This window comes from Camelus bactrianus, chromosome 6 (genome assembly GCF_048773025.1).
Source record: "Camelus bactrianus isolate YW-2024 breed Bactrian camel chromosome 6, ASM4877302v1, whole genome shotgun sequence".
Taxonomy (NCBI): domain Eukaryota; kingdom Metazoa; phylum Chordata; class Mammalia; order Artiodactyla; family Camelidae; genus Camelus; species Camelus bactrianus.
This window is the reverse complement of record NC_133544.1, coordinates 64,508,006-64,515,806: the sequence shown is the minus strand read 5'-3', so window position 1 is coordinate 64,515,806 and position 7,801 is coordinate 64,508,006.

Genomic DNA, 7,801 nt, shown 5'->3' with positions numbered 1-7,801 from the left:
ATGACATACCAAAATCTGTGGGATGCAGCAAAAGCAGTACTAAGAGAGAAGCTTATGGCAATACAAGCCTACCTCATCACTTCACACTGGTCAGAATAACCATGATTAAAAAGTCCACAAATGATAAATGTAGGGAGAATCCTCCTACACTGCTAGTGGGAATGTAATTTGGTGCAGCCACTATGGAAAGCAGAATGGAGACTCCTTGAAAAACTAAAAATTGAGTAACCGTATGATCCAGAAACCCCACTGCTGGGCAAATATCTAGTGAAAACTCCAGTCCGAAAAGATACATGTGCCCCAGTGCTCATAGCAACACTATTTACAATAGCCAAGACATGGAAGCCACCTAAATGTCCATTGATAGATGAATGGATAAAGAAGATGTGGTGTATATGTATATATACAATGGAATACTACTCAGCCATAAAAAGAGTGAAATAATGGCATTTGTAGCAACATGGATGGACCTAGAGATTATCATACTAAGCAAAGTAAGAAAAAGAAAGACAAATACACAATATCACTTTTATGTGGAATCTAAAAAAATGACACAAATGAACTTATTTATAAAACAGAAATAAACTCCCAGACATAGAAAACAAGTGTATGGTTACCAAAGGGGAAAGCAGAGGTGGGGAGAAGGATAAATTAGGAGTATGGGATTAGCCGATACAAACTACTATATACAGAGTAGATAAAAACAAAGTCCTACTATAAAGCACAGGGAATTATATTCAATAGCTTGTAATTACCTATAATGAAAAAGAACATATGTGTGTATATATATATTATATATGTATAATATTTATATAATAACTGATCACTATGCTGTACACCAGAAACTAATACAACATTGTAAATCAACTATGTGTCAATTTTAAAAAGCCTACCTCAAGGACAAAAAAAAAAAAAAAAACCCAAACCCAAAACCAAAACTCAATGTAACCTTACACCTAAACAAACTAGAAAAAGAACAAATAAAGCCCAAAGTCTGTAGGACGAAGTTAATAATAAAAATCAGAGCAGAAATAAAAGAAGTAGGAACTAAAAAGATAACAAAAAAGATCAATGAAAGATAACAGAAAAGATCAATAAAACTAAGAGCTGGTTCTTTGAAAAGGCACACTAAGTTGACAAATCTTTAGCTAGACTCACTAAGTAAAAAAGAGAGAAGGCTCAGATAAAATCAGAAACAAGAGAAGAGAAATTATAACAGAAACCACAGAAATATGAAAGATTACTATAAGAAGGAATACTATGAACAATTATACAATAACAAATCAGACAACCTAAAAGAAATAGATAAATTCTTTGAATCATACAATTGTACAACCAAGAATGAATTATGAAGAAAAAGAAAATTTGAATAGACTGATCACTAGTAAGGAGACTGAAACAGTGATCACAAACTTCCAAAAAAAAGAAACAGAAGTCCAAGGACCACATGGCTTTACTGTGAATTCTACCAAACATTCAAAAGAGACTTAATACCAATTCTTCTCAGATTATTACAAAAAAATTGAAAAGGACACAATGCTTCCTAACTCATTTTACAACTCCATTGCCCTGACACCAGACAAGGGCAACGCAAAACATAAAATTACAGGCCAATATCACTGAGGAATATAGATGCAAAAAACTTCAACAAAATATTAGCAAACCAAATACAATCATACATTTAAAGGATCATACACCATGATCAAGTGGGACTTACTCTGGTTAGGCAAGAATGGTTCAACATCTGCAAATCAATCAACATGATACATCACATTAATAAAATGAAGGATAAAAATCACATAAAATAGTTGTAGAAAATTTGACAAGATTCAACATCCATTAATGATAAAAATACTCAATAAAGTGAGTATAGAGGGAGCATACCTCAACAAAACAAGTCATTTATGACAAGCCCACAGCTAGCATCAAACTCAATGGTGAAAAACTGAAAGCTACCCCTCTAAGATCAGGAGCAAGACAAGGATGCCCACTCACACTATTTTTATTGAACATAGCTTTGGAAGCTATAGCCAGACCAATTATGCAAGAAAAAGAAATAAAAAAAATATAAATTGGAAAGAAAGAAATAAAACTGGCACCATTTGCAGTTGACATGATTCTATGCATAGAAAATTCTAAAGATGCCACCAAAAAAACTACTAGAAATAATAAATGAATACAGTAAAATTGCAGGGTGCAAAATCTATATACAAAAAATTAGTCCCATTTCCATACACTAACAGTGAACTATCTGAAAGAGAAATTAAGAAAAAAATCCCATTTATAAATGCAACAAAAAGAATGACATACTCAGGAATATATTTAACCAAGGAAGTGAAAAACTTGAACACTGAAAACTATAGGACATTGTTGAAGGAAACTGAAAAAGACACAAAGAAATGGAAAGATATTTTGTGCAGATGGATTGAAAAATTAACATTGTTAAAATGTTCATATTATCTAAAGCAATCTACAGATTCAGTGCAATCCCTATCAAAATCCCAATAACATTTTTTACAGAAATAGAATTTTTTAAATCCTCAAATTTATATGGAACCACCAAAAAACCCTCAAATAGCCAAAGTAACCCAGAGGAAAAAGAACAAATCTGGAAGTATCACATTTCCTGATTTCAAATTATACTACAAAGCTAGAGTTGTCAAAACAGCATGTTATCAGCAGAAAACCAGACACACAGATCAATGGAAAAAAATTGAGAGCCAAGAAATAAACCCACAAATATATGGACAATTAATTTAGGACAAAGGAGCCAAGAATGTACAATGGAGAAAGGAAAGTCTCTTTAATAAATGGTGTTGGGAAAACTGCACAGTGACATGAAAAAGAATAAAACTAGACCACTACCTTACACCATACAAAAATTAACTCAAAATGCATTAAATACTTGAATGTAAGGCCTGAAATCATAAAACTCCTAGAAGAAAATATAGGCAATATGCTCTGTGACACTAGTCTTTTTGGATGGATCTTCTCAGGTAAGGGAAACAAACTAAAAAATAAACAAATGGGGCTACATCAAACTAAGAAGCTTCTGTATAGCAAAGGCAACCATCAACAAAACAAAGACAACCTACTGAATGGGAGAAGATATTTGTAAATCATATATCTGATAAGGGGTTAATATTGAATATATGTAAAGAACACATACAACTCAACAACAGCAACAAACAACATGATTAAAAAATGGGCAGAGGCTATGAATAGACATTTTTCCAAAGAAGACATACAGATGGCCAACAGGCACATGAAAATGTGTTCAACATCACTAATAATTAGGGAAATACAAATCAAAACCACAGTGAAATATCACCTCACACCTGTGAGACTGGCTGTCATCAAAAAGACAAAAAATAACAAGTGTTCGAGAAGTTGTGGAGAAAAGGGAATCCTCACACACTATTGGTGGGAATGCTAACAGGTGTAGCCACTATGGAAAACAGTATATAGATTCCTCAAAAAATTAAGACTAGATCTACCATATGTTCTTCCACTTCTGGGTTTTCAAAGAAAACAAAAACACTAAATTGAAAAGATATATGCACCCCTGAGTTCATTGCAGCATTAATTACAATAGCCAAGATATGGAAACAACCTATGTGCCTATTGATGGATGACTGGATAAAGAAGATGTGGTATATGTATATATCATGGAATACAACTCAGCCATTAAAAAGATGAAATCTTTCCATTTGTAACAACATGGATGGACCTTGGGAGTATTATGCTAAGTAAAATAAATCAGATGGAGAAAGACAAATATTGTATGATTTCACTTATGTGGAAAAAACAAACAAACAAAACAAAATAAAACACATAGATACAGAGAACAGATTGGTGGTTACCAAAACGGAACGGGGTTAAGAGGGAGGATGAAATATGTAAAGAGGGTCAACCGTATAGTGATGGATGGAAACTAGACTTTTGGTGAAAACATACTGTAGTGTATTCAGAGGTCAAATTACAATGTTGTACTTGTGAAACATACATTTTACAAATTAATATTACCCCAATTAAAAAAATAAAATTAAAAAAAGAAATATGCCACTTCCCAATCAAACTGAATAAATGAAAGTTGATTGTTGAGATGGAAAAAAAAATTTTTTTCCTTATATTGAGCCAAAAATTCTTTTTACTTGTTAAATGAAACCTTTAGTTGGGGAAAAATTAAAGGATAAAGTTTTAAAGGTAAATAACACCAAACAATCTGGAAACTACTAAAATGAAAGAGGAAGAGAACATTCAGGGAGACAAGTAAGCAGGTGCTTAGAAAGAAAAAAGTCTCTTGCATAGCTAACTAGCAGAGTCAGAGATGGCACTGTAGGGGACAAGTACCTTTCAAAAAGAGAAAGGCAAGCAAAGAAAAGAGAATGAGGATGCAACAGAATCACATTAAGAGGTACAGGCTAGAAGTTCCTTTTGCAATAGATTATAACAAACAGTGCCAGGGAATTTAAAAAGAATGCAGGGAAGAAATTAGAAAACTATTATACAAACCTGTGACCTCTGATGACAGCTGGCCACTGGGTTGCAGGACAGATGGCCACAAATGTGATTTGTGTTATGAAAAAGCCTTCAGAAGAGGCCAGAGAAAACAGCAGTTATGAGCAGTCATGTAGCATTTATAATAATAATAATACCCTCATTTCTAATAATATTTACATGTACCTTTGTCTTGCTTACTGTGTGCTTGACCTTGTCTTAAGCACTTGTAGTGTTTTAACTCACTTAATCCTCATAACATCCTTAAAAAGCAGGCACTATGTTCCCCGTAATATAGTTAAGGAAAATGAAGCACAGGAAAGTTAAATAATGCCACACATTAATGTCACGCAGCTACTCAGTGAAAGAGCCAATTCATGTCCAGAAGTCCTTTCTCTAGAGTTCATACACTTAACTGTGCTGTACCCTCTCTGTGGCCAAAACATCCCCTCCAGCAGTGGTTCACAAAGGGTCATCCTTTCAGGAAGTCCAGTTATTTTCAAAATAACACTAAAATTTTTTTCCCTTTTTCATTTTCATTCAATTATGAATATATGGAGGAAATTTCCAGAGGCTACAGGAAGTGTGATGACATCATCATTTTAATGGCTAATAGAAAATGTGTTTATATAGTCTTGTGTTTTCTGGAATTTTCTAAGGCAAGCTTTTTGGGAACCTGAAACCAGAAAGTTTGAGAACCATTGCCCTAAGATAAAGAGAACATAGTTTCTGAAGGAATAATCAAGACTGATTGCCATAATTTATTCATTCATTCATGCATGCAATAAATAACTATTGAGCACCATATTCCAGGTATTATGCTAGGTGTGGGGGTTACAGTGGTGGACAAGAGTGGCATGGTCCCTTGACTCATAAAGTTCAGTGTGATGGTCCTAAAACCTTAGTGTACATGGGAATCCCTTGGTAAATTGATTAAAAATACAAGTTAAAAATGCAGATTCATTTTTTAGGGAATGGGACTCAGGAATTTTCATTTTCTTAAAAAAAAAAAAAACTGTTAAGTTGATTCTAAAGGAAAAGGTCCACTGACCACACATTGAAAAATGATGGTCTAATGGTTGTTTAGCTTGAAGAGAAAACTTGGGAAATGAAAAGGATCACCATAAAGACCTGTGTGACTTCAGAGACCAGAGTAGATACCAGTAGGTTAAAGCTAAGCTGGAGGGGGAGGGAATAGTTCAAGTGGTAGAGTGCATGCTTAGCATGCATGAAGACCTGGATTCATTCCTCAGTACCTCTAAAAATAAATAAATCTAATTCCCTACTCTATAAGGAAAAAAAGAAAAAGAAAAAGAAATCTTGAAATTCAAGCAAAAAAAAAAAAAAAAAAAAAAGCTAATCTGGAGGCCAGCTTCCATCTAATATTAGTTAGGAATGGTCATCCAAGTGAGCCAGAGAGCTCCCAATTAACTGAGTTTTGAGTCTGCTAGAGGGCCATACCATGGACATTGTCATAAAAATTCTTACACTGGGGATGACGTTCTTCTATATGACCTCTAAGCATGTGGGAATGTTATTAAGAACCAAACGAGAGGGCTGAGAAAAGCCATAACTGATTTAGTGCACCATTTTGACCACTCATTTTCTCCAACAAACTATGTCAACTCAGATGATAATAAAATTCCAAGGTGACCCCTTAGGCTAGGACACACTACAAGGATTGGCCACGTTCTAGAACTTGGGGTAGGGAATACACTGTGGATTAAGATTCATCTTAATTAACTCAACAGATACTTGGATGGTTATTGTAAGCCAGGTGTGATGTTATGTGGTAGGGGGGAAAAAAGGAAAGAAAAGAATCTGTCCCTGCCCTCTAGTGGGGAAGGAGAGGAATTATCTTATTATAATTATAATACTGTAAATCAAAATAATTGCATACCTTAAAAGAGGTATGCACAAGGTTATTAGGAGTTTAGGATCCTAAGCAAAAGAATGCTTCACAGAAAGTTAACATTTGAGCAGAGAACTTGAATGTTCAGTTTTCAAAGAAAGTAAACAAAGAAAATGTCACAGGCAAAGAAAGAGAACAGTATGGGGCAAAGAAAAAAAGGCTTGAGAAAGCATGGTGTACTCTGGGAAATACAAATAGATCAGTATTTCTAGAACATAAACTGAATAGAAACAGGTGCTGTAATTCATTGCTGATAGGTGCGTAAATTGGTTCAACTTTGTAGGAAGGCCATTTAACAAAGGCTATCAATATATTAAATGCATACACTTTTTGGTCAGGAATGTGTATCCTCCAGCATTGTCTGCAATAGCAAAAGACTTGAAACAACCTAAATATCCATGAAAGTCGGAGCTGGTTAAATAAGTGATAGAATATCCAAACAATGGAAGAGCAGTCATAAAAAAAGAACGAAACAGATCTATAGGTACTAATATGGACTATTTTTCGAGACATATACATTGTTAAATGAAAAAATCTGGCTGCTGAGCACGGTGAATATGATATTATAATTTTGAGTGTGTGTTGGCAGGGGGTGATTTCCTATAGATGCATAGAATATCTGGATGGGTTCACAAGGAATAGGTAATAGGAGCTGTCCCCTGAAGGTAGGAACTAGGGATCCGGAGTGAGAAGCAGTGACTGACAGATGCTAAAATGGTCCCAAATCATCCCTGCCTCTTAATATTCGTGCCCATGTGTAATCCATTCCTCTTGGAGTGTGGACAGGATCTGTGACTTGTTTCTAGACAATAGACTACAACAAAAGTGATGGATGTCACTTCTGTGAGTATGTAAAATAGGACTGTAACTTTCATCTTGCTAGCAGCCTCTATAGAACCTCACCCTTGCTGGATTTTATGAAGTAAACTGCCTTACAGAAAGACCCATATGCCTAGGAACTGAGGATGAAACTGGCTGGCATTCCACAAGCACAAGGTAAGAATCCTTCAACAATGGCGTTAACTTAGAAGTGTATCCTTCCCCAGCTGAGCCTCAGATGAGACTCCAGTCCTGGCTGAGAACTTGACTGCAGTCTTGTGAGACCCTGAAGCAGAGGACCCAGATGAGCCATGCCCAGGACTCAGATGCACCATGCTCAGGTTTCTGACATACAGAAAATGATATAAAAAGTGTGTTGTGTTAAGCTTCTGAGTTTACAGTAATTCACTGACAGCAATAGATAACTAATATGGAGCCTGACATTTTTCTTGTAATACAGTTTTAATGCTTTTAACCATGTGCCTGTAAACCTACTTAAACATGATAAATGTATTCATTAATCAATAAATAATAAATACACTAATAAAATACATAATCTTAAATATCTTA